At 34.5% G+C, this 14,275-nt stretch overlaps 1 pseudogene; it reads right to left on the bottom strand.

The window, feature by feature from the left end:
* Window positions 1-7,506: 7,506 nt before the first annotated feature.
* Window positions 7,507-8,480, bottom strand: LOC112923664 (ADP/ATP translocase 2 pseudogene; annotated as a pseudogene).
* Window positions 8,481-14,275: the final 5,795 nt, after the last annotated feature.

Here is a 14,275-nt window from a genome sequence, read left to right as displayed (position 1 = left end):
CTCAACAACGTCCAGTTTGGATGATAAATTACATTGCTTTGTCATTATTTCAATAGTTCCCAAATGTGGATGATGATCTGAATTCTGTGGGGACAGTATTTTTTAATATAGCATATTTTAAATATGTAAAAAAAATAATGTAAAACACAATAGCAGTAACCCATATACCCACAACCAAAATTTCACAAATGTTAACTATTAAAGAGTTAGATTAATTTCCATATAGCTTAGTGCTGTTTATGTAAAGGTTACTAAAACAAATAAAACCCACAATATATACTACTATGGGAACATTTTTTAAAATGTGGATTTCTGAGCATCTCTCTAGTATATTAACTCAATGTTTTGGGGTTTAGACCAGAAATATATATATTGACTCTAAAATGATTCTGCTATTCCAACAGCCTTGGAAATTTGATTACTGCCATATCCCACACTAATTTACAATGTTTATTTAGATTTAAAATATCTAGGGGCATCAGGTGGCTAGTTGGTTGAGCATCCAACTCTTGGTTTCTGTTCAGGTCGTGATCTCACAGGTCCTGAGATAGGGCCCTTTGGGGCTCTGTGCTCAGTCAGGATTCTCTCTCTGACCCTCCCTCCACTCATGTGCACATGTGCATTCTCTCTCTCTCTCTCTCTCTCAAATAAATTAATTAATTAAAAAATATCTGGTTCAATGGGCTAGAGATTCAGTACTGAATTTGAGCACTAACTAAACATCTCAGGATGAAATTTGACAACCTAAACAGATGATTTTTTCAGTGATATTTTAAAATATAGCCTGATATATTTTCCCTTTATAATATTAGCATATTAGTTCCTCATTTGTTTCCAAGGGTGAGAAGCCTACGGAATTTATACCTATTATTTCAATCCCTAAATGACAGTGAGCCAATTAAATTGTGTAGTAGTTACCACAAGACACACAATTAGCACAATTCTAACATATTAAACATTAAGTATAAGGAATACTTACATTATTAAGAGACAATGCTGATACATAATTGGGTTTCAGGAAAGGTCCAAAACATCTTGGAAGCCATTAACTGATTCAGAGACTAAGTGTAGAGTTTATGCTTTTACCAGAGTAAATAAAGAAAGGATGGTATGCAAAGAGCCAACAGGGGCTTTTAGAGTAGAAATAATTAAAGTAGAATATAAAACTATAAACCTAGGTAAATTGTAGATTCCTGGTATGCACTGAAAGGTATCTTATTTCAAAGAGTTTACTAAACTTACTGAAATTTTTATAGTATTATATATTCAACTTCCTTAATCATTGACTGTTTGGTCTTTCTTTAACCAAAACCAACTCATCTGGTGTACTATGATTATATAACTGTTTATACAATTGTCCTGAGCCCTAAAGCAAATTGTGGATTCATTTCATACAATGGTACTAATGATAGAAAACGATTTCGAAGATAAACTTTGAGACACTGCCAGAAAATTTCAAGTGACATATTTTAAATATTTACATGTGTATTTACCTAAGACTTCATTGACAGAGTCTCACCACCATCCTTCATCAATCAGGCATCAATCAAAGTTAATTGGAAAGACAGGGACACATTCCCAAAATTTCATCAAAAGATTTAACAATGTCACTCTCTGTTTCTAAAAGTTACAGTGAAGTTGGCACCTCATCTTTTTACTTAGTCTTTTGGAGTCTCAAGATAATAGAAGGGGAATAATGGAATGGATGGGATAATTTGGGAAGAAATTGTGTTTGCAACTGAGCTATCAAATAAATCACCCTCTAAGGGAGACAACAATAGAAGAGATTTTGGCTCTAGCAATTGGATAAAGATAAGCATTCAAAATGAGACAACCAGGGGTAGGGGTAGATAATAGCTTGTCCATCAGGGGCAATGTTGCCAATTAATGCTAATAGCATATAGGATTTTACAATATTGCTGCTGGCCATGCTTAGAATATTGTTAACATCAGTATGCCTATCCTTTATTAAACACTCAGAATGAAAAGGTGGGGAAAAATTGAATCAGAGCTTCTTTATTGAAGGTAAAGGAGATTTTAATGAGAATCACTCTAAAAGAAAGTGTTTTAGAAGAAAAAAGAGATGGTTTTGCATTTTTAAAAAATTATTATGTAGAGAGTTCTCAATTGTGGACTGATAAAAGTTTTGACCCTATTAATCTACTAATTAAATATTTCAAGTACCCGGGTATGTTGAGCACTGAAAATACAGATGTGTTAAGACAGATGAAGCCATTGCCAATTATAGTAGCCCATGGTAAGCATACAGGATGCTATGGGAGCATGTACGAAAATTATTTAACCCAGGCTTAAGGGTCAGGAAATGCTTTCCAGGGAGAGACACCTAATTGAACTGGAAGAAAGATTTTGAGTTAAGCTAAAAGAGTGGTGATGGCAGCATTAAAATTCCTGGTAAATTTAACTGCATGCACAAAGATCTGCAATAAGGATAATGTGCTTAGATAACTAAAAGAAATTTGCTTTGATAGAATCCTTTGAGGAGCAGAGATTCAAAGTAGTTAGGAACATAGCCGATAAATCATGCAATGCTAGATATCTGAATTTTATTATAGAAACTGTGAGTAGATATTGAGGACCCGGCATGAGATTTCTTTAGGGAGCATAGATTCGATGAAGGCACAATTGGAGAGAGGGAGAGATTTCAGTGATCCAGGTGAGTCTAGACAAGGGGAGGGACAGGTAAGAGTATTGGGCAGATTTGAAGGATTTCAGGGACAGTACTGATAGACCTGGGTGATTAACAGGATGAGGTCAACAATGAGGGAGCAAAAGGGATGAGTAGTAACATCCAAGTTGGGTATTTTTGTAGGTAAGTGGGACTATAATATAGAGATGCCCTTGAATGTGGTAGAAATTATACAAGCAGAAGATTATTTGAGAAGATAAAAATTAAATATAAGGCAAATCTTTATGATAGAAGTTAGATGCATTTAGAACCTGATGTTCATTGGAGTTTCCTGGGCTGGGGTTACATTTCATGAGATTCACTAACATTTAGATATTAACTAGAATTTCAAGAATGAGGGAGATGTCTCAGTATATAAAAAGAAGAGATGAAGGTTCAGCGTAGGTTTTCCCGGAGAAAAACTAATGGAAAAGACTTTCTGACATAGGAAAAGCCCAGAGATTTGGAATGAAGAGTCGATGTTAGAAATGCCAGAAGAATTGGAACATGTAGAATTTGCTTGCTATGGGGTGGGGCTGCCACAGAATGGCATGGGGAGGGAGGGGTCAGTTAGATATGGGAGATATTGAGTTGCAACAACTTAATCCGTTTGTATCTATGATAGTTGGATCAGAGCAGGAAGCATATTGAAATGACCTGAACTCATGTTTTGAAAAGAGTGCTTCTCGTGGTCCCCCTGGTTGTTGAGTTTGGTATCCTGGTCTCCCACAGGTGCTCTATTTTCAGAAACTATAGACCTTTGGCAAATAGAACAAGAATTCTGATATAGCGGAATTAATTTCATATTTCCATTGGTGTGGTTTCTTCAATAGTCACAGTCTAAAGTCACATTTTTTTTTTTAAATAGTAGAACAGGTTAGCAAGGCTGGCAGGTACCAGACTTCAGAGATTTAGTCAGTCCAGTGAATTTTTAAATATAAGGGGTTGAATGATTTAATCAGAATTTATGACCACCAAGATTTTCATATTTTCCCTCTTTCTGTTTGTTTATAATACAAAAAAAAAAAAAGGCTTGGTATTTTTGTTCTTGGCTTTTAGTATTTGGTTTAAAGATTTATTTATTTATTTATTTATTTTAAGGAGAGAGAAAGAGAGAGAGCAAGACGGGAAGTGGCAGATGAAGAGGGAGACTGTTTAAGCAGGCTCCACACTAGCACACAGAGCCTGACTTGTGGCTTGATCTCACGACCCTGAGATCACGACCAGAGCTGAAACCAATAGACACTTAACCAACTGAGCCACCCAGATGCTCCTACTCTTAGCATTTTGCCAAAATTTTATAAAATGTATGAATTTTAAAATCACCATTCTTCCGTAAAATGTATTTAAAATAATAATAATAATAACCACCCAAGAGTCATTTTTGTTGTGCTGCTCTTTGAGAATCTGAGTAATAATGATACTGGAAAATATATGGGAACTTAAGTTTTCCAATGAAAGTTTTGGCTCCTAAAATACATTATGCTTGAAGATGAGATCTGCTTCCACATAAAAAAAAGAAAAGGAAAGTCTTCTGAATCACTTTTAAATTATAATTCATACTTTGATCTTACATTTCCAGTTTATCTTTTGAAATGTGCATTGTCATTGACAATAGACTGTACTGCATATCATAGCTTAAATCAAAGGACTTATTATTTCTATTATCTGAGAATTAGGCATGAATTTTTCATTTCTTATAAGTGTATAATAGGGAGATACAGATACTTGTGTTTTCAGGTTAGTTGGCGCCAACAAATACTAGAACTGATATGTGAAACTAATGAGATTCTGACAAATATTTTCACTGAAAATTAATATTTTGTTTTGCTCTTTAGAATAGACTATATTTTTGTTTCCTTCAGTATATGTAAATTAACTCTTTTGTTCCTTGTCAGAAGCATTAATAGACTATATAAGATTATAGACTAACATTCAAACCCAACAAATTTCTTATATTTCTTTTATTGGTGTATAAATTAGGACAGAAACCCACTGTGGCTACCCAAAGTAAAAATTGAGCTGCAGAAACCCAGTGGCTGGCTTATTTATTTATTTATTTATTTATTATGTAAAGTTAGATGCACAGCAAGCAGGCTTTCTTCATCTTTAGGCTGCAGGTGGAACACAGGCGCCCAGGGATACTGCACTAAGGAGGAAGAAATAACTGCAACTTACTTACAGAAAGACTGGATAAAGCAGAGAAAAACAATAAATACTTACTGAGCACTAACTGCTTTGGCCACACTGTGGGGTTCATCGAGCTGGAGAATAGTTAAAAAAAATCCAGACTCTAGAAAACCTGAAACAAGGGGATTTGGGAAACCAGGCATCTCTGAGGAAGGGACTAAATCCTTGCAGAGCACACAGCTTTCTCCTTTCTGTCTTAACTCTTTCTTGCTTGGATCATTCACTCATGTAATTGTAATTGTTTATTGTTTGTGTTTTTAAATCGACTTATAAGAACTTTTTAGGTATTCTGGGTGTAAATCCTTTTAAAATTATGTGGTGGCTGGGCAGCCCAGGTGGCTCAGCGGTTTAGTGTCGCCTTCAGCCCAGGGCCTGATCCTGGGGACCCGGGATAGAGTCCCGTGTTGGGCTCCCTGCATGGAGCCTGCTTCTCCCTCTGCCTGTGTCTCTGCCTCTCTCTCTCATGAGTAAATAAATAAATTCTTTAAAACAAATAAAATTATGTGGTGTCTATATACCTTTGCATTCTTTGGCTTGGTATTTTACTATCTTTATTAATAAATTAATTAATTTGATGAACTGATATTCTTAATTTTAAATTAGACCAATTTACCATTTTCCCTTATAATATTATCTGTAATTATTTTAAAAACTGTTTGTTGCATGAGAATAGGAAGATATTCTTTCGTATTATTTCCCAGAAGATTTTCATTTTCCTTTTATGTTTATGTCCATGATCTCCATGAAACATTTTTTTTTGTAGGCCGTTGAGTATAAGTCCAGTTTTTCTCTTCAGTACTTAAGAATTTCTAATTTCCCAGCATCATACATTGAAAAAATATATTATCTTCAGTGCTGTACAGTGTAGGTTTTAAAAAAACCAGGTGTTCTTTTTAATATGCACAGGTCTCTTTTTCTGTGCTTTCAATTCTGTTAATCTATTTTTCCATCTTTATGCCAATACCACATATAGTTTTACAGCTTTGTAAGTCTTAAAGTCTGAGGAGGAAAGTTTTACTACTTGTTTGTCTTCTTCAGGGGCTTTTTTGGCTGTTCTTGGCCCTTAAACTTTTTATTTAAATGTCAGATTCAGCTTGTCCTATCTCTTTCTCATTCTCTCTCTCCCTCTCTCCCTCTCTCTCTCTCTCACTCTCACACACACACACACACTCTATTGAGATTATTGGGAATGTATTGAATCAGTGCAACCTAGTTGGGAATAGGCACCTTTAAAAAATTAAATTTATAAATACATGAACATGGTATATTTTATTATTTTATGGTCTTTTATTTCTGTCAATAAAAGTTTAACTTTTCTGAATAGAAGTCTTGCACCTCTTAGGTTACATTTACTCCTAGGTACTTGACTACTAATTTTAAAATGATTTTCTTTTTTTTTTAATGATTTTCTATGATATTCTCTGTAGCATTAAATTTTTAGAGACATTCTATCAGATTAAGAAATTTTCCGCCTATTCCAGTTTGCTAAAATTTGGATTTTATTAAATACTTTTACATGTATTGGTATTATATGATTTTCTCTTTATTAATGAAGAAAAATTCATCTTTGCATCAATCTCATATTCTTGGAATTAAATGAAATTATTGGAATGTTTTACTATTTTGTACATTGCTGTTTTCAGTTTGCTCATATTTTGTTTAGGAGTTTTGCTTGGGGTTGTGATTGGCCTTTAACTTTTACTGTTCTTACCTTTCTTGAAAACTTGCAGCTGGCCAACCTCGTTAAATGAGTTTTATTCTCATCTTTGAAAAAGAACATGTATTGGTATTACATCTTTCTTAAGTGTTCGGTAACATTTATCAAAGAATCTCTCTTGGCATAGATTTTCTCATTTGGTTTTAAGTTATAGATCCTGTGTCTTCCATAGTTAAATAATAATTCAGATTTTCTATATCTTCTGTGTCATTTTTGATAAGTTATGAAATTACTATGAACTTAATATATATTCACTTGAAATCAATTTAGGTATAAAATTGCTTATAATTTCCTCATTAACTTCCTAATGACCATAGGATCTGTAGCCAGGACTTTTCTAAGCCTAATATTGAATATTTGTAGCTTCTCTCTTTTTCTTGTCCTTCAACTTCACTAGAGGTTTGTGGATTTTATAATAAGTGGTTGGTTTTATTTACTTTTTTCCAAATAAGCTACTTTTGATTTTGTAGATTCTATAATATATAATATTACATATAATATATATATTCTATTTTATTTCTACTCTATTATTTTTTTTACTTTGTTTCAGTCTATTTTGTTATTCATTTTCCAATTTTGAGATGGATGCTTGACTCACTTTTTCCTCTTCCTTAATATATATATATACATGTATGCTATGTTTTCAGAAGAAAGACATGTTCAGAAGAACACATTTTAGTTCATCTTCCATTTTTTAATATTTCAGATATTTTCTGTTTCTTCAAATGTATTAGTAACTGAAATAAAAAATATAATTGAATTATCATCATCATGGAAATGGCTTTAAAAGGCAACTGGTCAGATGAATAATATCGCTTCCTAATTTCAATCAGTAAATAGTTGCCATTGATAAATAGACAGCTAACAGTCCATCAAGAATGCTCAGGATATGTTATATCATACAACATGATTGTTAACAGGGGGAAACACTAGGAACTAACTTCTGTGAACTTTTTATTGCATCATACCAGATAAGCACAAAAGTACCACCCATGTCTCTGAGCATATTGGACCATGCACCTTTGAAAAAAGCTTTAGCTCCTTCATCATGAGCAATTCTCCTCCAGCAGTCGAGAGTGCCTATGTACATGGTGTCAGTTCCTTTGTGTCCTGACTGGATCATCATTTTGTAATGAATAACGTTAAACAGATAGAAAGTCAACCTGTAACAACTGTGGCATGTGCAATCATTCAGCTGTTAAAGATGTGAATATCCTTGCAACCTGGAAACATTCCCTTTTCAGTGCCATAGATACCAATGTAGGCAGCTTGGCAGATGATAATGCCTTGCACAGATGCATTAAGGCCTTGGTCCAGGCCTTTAATCCCGTAAGATTTGTAGATCTTAACCAGGTAGTTTGGGTAAGCCCTGGTTTTACCCACATCAGCCACTAGACTGGTATGGGCAGAATTAAGAGGAAACATAAAACACAAGGATGTGGCCCCAGTGGCACCACCTGATGCTAGATTCCCTGTGAAGCAGTGCCAAAACTGGATTCTTTTATCCACACCACCCAGGAAGATCTGTGTGATTTATCTGGAAAGGTGAAGTTGAGAGTTTGGGTGAAAAAATGTCTGATGACGTTGGCCAGGGTTATCACCCTAGAAGGGCACGACTCCCTGCTCCTTGGGGATGTGAACCATACTATCTATAATGTCCTTGTGTTGCTTGTCTGTAGTGATTTGCTTGTGGGCATGCTGCCCCTGTAGCAGCAGCTTGACACATTGGGTAGGTGCTACCACCATGGTCTTGGAGATGGCCAGAGCCACTCTACCTGCTAGGAAGTCCTTAGCAAGGGACACAGTGGCATCTGTCAAGTTGAAAGGAAAGAGGAGGTGGGTAACTGGAGGACTGTGATAGTAACCAGCTGGGACTCTGGGACTCATCTTCTAATTTTGATATCTAGTATTTTCATTTTCATTAATATCAAAACATGTTTAAAAATTTCCATTATGATTTGCAAACATTTAGATATTTTTAGTTATTTTTTGTAATTGATTTCTCATAAAAGTTTATTATGGGCAGAAAATAAACTCTTCAATTCTTTGAAATATTTTGAGACTTGATTTATAGGCCAATACCAAGTCAATTTTTCTTTTGTTTTTAAATTTTTTATTTACTTATTTTAGAGAGAATGCATTAACAGGAGGAGGGGCACAGGGAGAGGGAGACTCTCAAGCAGACTCGGGGCAGAGCCTGGGAGCCCAATGCCCTGCCATCCCACAATCCTGAGATCATGATCCCACCAGAAGCCAAGACACACTTGTAACTGACTGAGCCACCCAGGCACCTCCACAGTCAGTTTTTTTTCAAAAGGTTTCATGTGTGCTTACCCAGCAGATATACTCTGCAGTTGTTTCATTATTATGGTTGTTGAAATATTCTGCTTTTCCCCAGTTCTTTCTATTATGTACCTAGAGAGTAATATTAAAAGCTTCCACTGTCATCATAGATTTCCCATTTATCCTTGTACTTATGTCAATATTTGCTTTTTAATATTCAAGGCCACTTATTACATTTAAGAAATTAAAATGTTTATGTGGTCCTGGTGAATTAAACTCTTATCATTATGAAGTGATCCTCTTGATTTCTAATAATGACTTAGCCTTAATTATCATGTCTACTGATATTAATATATCTATGCAGCAATCTGTTGCTCTTTGTATAATAACTTTTTTCTAGCATTTAACTTATAAATCTATATCCCTTATGTTTAAATTATTAGTCTTTAAATATTTTTCTATAAACAATAGGGATTTAAAAATATATGTGATAAATTCTTAAAAATGGAATAGTTTTTATATTAAAATAGAATTTTGATACTAGATTTTATAGTTTTTTATCACAATGTGTTTTCAATTTGTTCTCTTATTTCTCTTCTTCTTCTCTTTTTTTAATCATTGTATTTTTTCCACTACTCTATTAGTTTAAAGTTATACAATCATATTCTCTTTAGTTGTTATTACAGATATTACCGTATGCTCCCATGACTTATCAAAGCCTTAGGCTGATGAATTGTTTTACTCCTCCCAGATAATATAAGGACTATAGAAGAGTTTAACTTCCAGTAAACCCCTCCAGCCATGATTGTACTACCTTTACTATATTCTTTCTCACAGATTGTTTTTCTGTCTGAAAAACTTTCTTTGATGTGTTGTGATGTTTGGATCTGCTGGTGGTAAATTCACTGAGTTGTTTTCGTTTTTGTTTTTGTTTTTCAATCTCAAAATGTCTTTGTCTAGCATCATTGTTGAAAAGTATTTTCCCCAGACACTGAACTTTAGGTTGGTAAGTTATTTTCTCTCATCCCCTTGAAGATATCATTTTATTATGTCCAATTTCTATTCTTGCTCTTGACAGTCAGCTAAACATCTAATTGCTCCTTTTCTGGAGGTAATCTTTTTTTCTGTAATTGCTTCTGTCATTTTGTTTTGTCTTATTTTTTCCCCTGTAGTTATTTGTATGATGTGATATGTGTAGATTTCTTTTCATTTATCTGCTTGAGATATAATAGTTTTCTCATCCATAATTTCATCAAAAATTGCATACCGCATCTTATTCTCTGAGATTCTAATTCAATCAGTTTTTCTCTTTATCCTGTGTATTTCTCTCTCTTTTGTATTTCCTACTTTTTTTGATGCTCTGTGTTTCATTTTAGTTAATTTCTTACTTTTTCCCTTAAATTATTTGTCTTCTCAGTTCTTAGTCTATTGACTGTAGCATTGATTAGCATACTATTTTAGAAATTCAACTAGATTTTTTCAGATCCATTCATTTTATGTAATTGCTAATTTCTTGCTTAAGTACTCAAACATGACTTTCCTCTTTATTTTTTAAAGATTTATTTATTTATTTATTTGAGAGAGAGAGTGAGTGCATGAGTGGACAGAGGGGCAGAGGGAAAGGGAGACAATCCTCAAGCAGATTCCCTGCTGAGCACAGAGCGTGATGTGGGGCTTGATCCCAGGACCCTGAGATCATGACCTGAGCTGAAGGCAGCCACTTAACCTATTGAACCATCCAGGCTCCCCTCCTCTTTTTTCAACATAGCATGCATATCTGTTTTACCATCTAGTTACAGGCAAACCCAGTATGTATAGTTCTTCTGTCTCTGTGTCTTCCTCCACCCCCACAACTTATTTGAAAAAATATTTAAAGTAATTTGATAATAATATCTTATTTAAAAAAATAATATTTTTTTTTCTTAAGAGTTATTCTAAACACAGGAGTCACTAGTAAGTCAGTTTCTTCTTAATCTGATTTCATATTTAAGCTTTTCTAGTGTATCCAGATGATTGAATGCTAGGTACAGTAGGGATGGTTGAATTCCAGTTAATCTTACTTCTAAGGTATAACCATTTCAGTATTTGCTTACAGTAATGGGATAATTTAGTAATTCCCCAGCTGGAGACCAAGTAGATGAAGATTTTTGATCTCTTAATCCTGTGAAGCTGTAAAATTTTCAACTCAGCCTCCTGATCTTATCTTCCGGAAAGGAAGATGACCTTAGAGCAAAAGCAGCCTGAGTGTAGGGCTCACTTCACTTCTCTGGATTCCAAAGCATCCAGTATGACTCAGCCTGATGAGATCTTATGAACTTAATCTTATCTAGTAAAACTAAGAATTTTTGTTTTTAATTTGTCCTACTTGTAAAATTGCTTTTCAGCAGGAAGGAAGGTTGGCCCAAATAACCTAGATGATCATTATCAAAGTGGAATTACTTTGGAGATTTTAATTTTCTTTTTTTGTGAAGTGATCAGGCATTACGGGGCCAATGATATCCAGGGATCTTAGATACAGTTTGTATCCCTATGAGGATGCAGAGCCTTAACTTCTGCTTCCGTATACCAATGGACTCTATCTCAGGAAAACTATCAAATCAAGGTTAGAGATGGTAGCACCTAAGACTATAATGGTACCTCTTAAAAAATTTATCTTTGTTTTAAATTCCTTTTTTATTTATTCATGTGGGGAGTCCCTCCTGCTTTTCCTTTCTCACTCCCTCCTTCTCCCCCTTTCTTTCTTTTTCCTTCTCTCCTTTCTCTCTTCTTCCCCCTCTTTTCTCCTTTAACATAATTCATACTCCAGGGCATACTCCATTCTTCACAGACCAAAATATCTAGACACTTGAGCAGTACAACACTTTCAGGAGAAAGATGGCAAATTGTTAGAGTCTTTTATCACAAAAGATGAATTTTTGGAATGGAGTATGGATGATAGCATTTAATTAGAAGAGTGATCTTTCTTTTAGGTCTTTTCTTTTGTAGTTTAACTTCATTGTTTAGTATTTGTGCTCGGGAATGGAACGCTAGAAAGCAGCAGGTCTAGGAAGGAAGTCATAATCAGTCTGATTAAGGTGAATGGTCACTAAAGATATGACTTAATACCATTATTACCATCATTTTCATAAAACATACATGAGGATGATACAAATAGTTGCCGTATGGAATATTCATATACCAGGTACTCTGGTAGACAGATGGTACACACTTTTAATCCTTAGATGCCAGTGTTATCTGTTCAAATGGGGATCCTGAGGTTCAGAAGTTGAAGTGACTTGTCCAGGTCCAAATTAAGAATGGAGTTTTTCACTTCTCAACCTGGCCAAACCAGTCCTTGGGTAAACTTCATATTATCCCAAGCTAAAAATTCAGTGTTTGGGTGAGGAGGGAACTATTTTAATGTTATCTGGCAGTGAGAGGAGATGGCAGGAAATGGAGAGGCTTAGACAAAGATGCTAATAAAACAAATGACTAGAAGTGCATATACTTAGGATTGGTCTGTAAATGTATTCTTTATTGCCAAGCCAAATCTTCCATCTCATCTGTGACCGTGTGTTCCATCTTTGTACATTTTCTCACTCTTCTAAACTTACCTTCAATACTGTTTTCACCTGCATCTATCCCAAACTGAAGTTTTCTTGGCCTTGCATCCAACTAGAGACAAGCAGTCATTTCTGGTTTGTTTATGCTGTTTAGAACTGTCCTTACTCAGTTTAATGCTTGGGGCTGAACAGTGGTAGTGGATATGAGGAGATGGTAGGAAGAAACAATAGAAAAAAATCAGGGTAGTCCTGGATAATAACTTCCCATCTTTTCCCCCTCTGGCTACTATAAACGATGGTGGACCTTAGGAGTTAGGATGAGTTCTCATCTATCTTAATTCTTTTTGACAGCATAATATGTGTTTCTCTAGGCTTTATAGTACATATATTACTGAAAGTTGATTTCATGCCAGGAGGTAAATATAGTCAACAAAAGTAAAGCGTTATTAGTTTCATATATTTTATTTAAAGAAATGTAATTATAATTCTTGGTGCTACCTAAATAAGTTTGCAAAGTTTAGGCTTGCCTGTGTAAACTTAGATTTTTTTTTTTTTTAAAGAGTTAAAGATGCAATTGCAATGGTTGTCTCAAGGTTGGAGGGTGTTGTAATAATATACTGGAGTCCACTCTCAGCTGTATGTAATTATTGTGTAAGCTACTATTACAAATTATTGTCAGTAGGCATGATTTTCATGATTTGGCCCTATGAAATTAAACATTTATTTTAAAGATTACATCTCAATCACAGTATCATCTATAACAATGTTTATGTGAAAAGAAAACAGTGTAAGGTGAGACAGTGCAGTATTTATCTTAGAAATTCATAAGTTTTACAGAGAAATCTCTGAAGACTACATCCTTGTAACTGTATCCCTGAAACAATCTTATTCTGTCATCCTGCAGGTTTATTTGTTCTGCAACTTCACAATTCAGGGAAGGACAACTTCTTTGGTAAACATCCTCTAGCAGTTGATGTTTTGGGGGAAAAATAAACCTAAATCTTACATATTGCTTTATTTTAGCTCCAGGAAGATATTAAATATTTTTACAACAGTCTGCCTTTCTTTGACATTAAGTCTTTGCTTATATGATACCTCAACAGTTATATTAATAGCTGCTAAAATGTGATTATATTAAGCTGTTTGTATCAAATTGTGGGGTGCCCTACAGTTTTACTATTATTTCCATTTTTATGCATACAAGGAAGAATAGTCTCAAGAAAACCATGGGCAGATGTTTCTAATTTCATTGCTGGTATTGTTTTCAAATGTTCCAAGAAAAATGCTCATACCATCTAAGTAGGAGGTGTTCATCTCAGACCAAGCTGTGAAACCAATTGATTCATTTCTATTAGCTATAAGACGGTTTGGTTTCATAAATGTTGCATCGCAGGAGTATTAAAATCTATCACTGAGAATTTGTATTTATATTCCCACTATAGATAGGAATTCTCCTCCTTCCCCCATCTCCAAGAGTCATCAGAACCAGTGCCTGAAAAAGACAGCTGAGTAAAGCTGTCTTCATCTTCGCTGACCTAAAGAGCTAAATCTCCGAGTATATGCAGTGTATTCAGAGCTCTGAAGAATTACTTTGCTCTGGATAGACTTCTAATTTAAGTGGATGGTAACTACAGGAAAAAAAATGTGGAAGTCTCATCCTCATAATCTTGTTTTCACATCCAGTAACCTCTGGACGTAACTCTAACATTACCCTCAACAAAAAAGAAGAAAGAGAAAGAGAAAGTATGTGTATATTCTGTATATTACTGTGATTTGTGCTGACTATATGCATATAAATGTAATCAAAATACATGTAAAATATGTGTGAATGTTTGTGTTTTAAGTGAACTAAAGGAT

The sequence above is a fragment of the Vulpes vulpes genome, chromosome 2 (assembly GCF_048418805.1).
Source record: "Vulpes vulpes isolate BD-2025 chromosome 2, VulVul3, whole genome shotgun sequence".
Lineage (NCBI taxonomy): Eukaryota > Metazoa > Chordata > Mammalia > Carnivora > Canidae > Vulpes > Vulpes vulpes.
The sequence above is the reverse complement of the archived record's forward strand: the minus strand, read 5'-3'. Positions and strand labels throughout refer to the sequence as shown.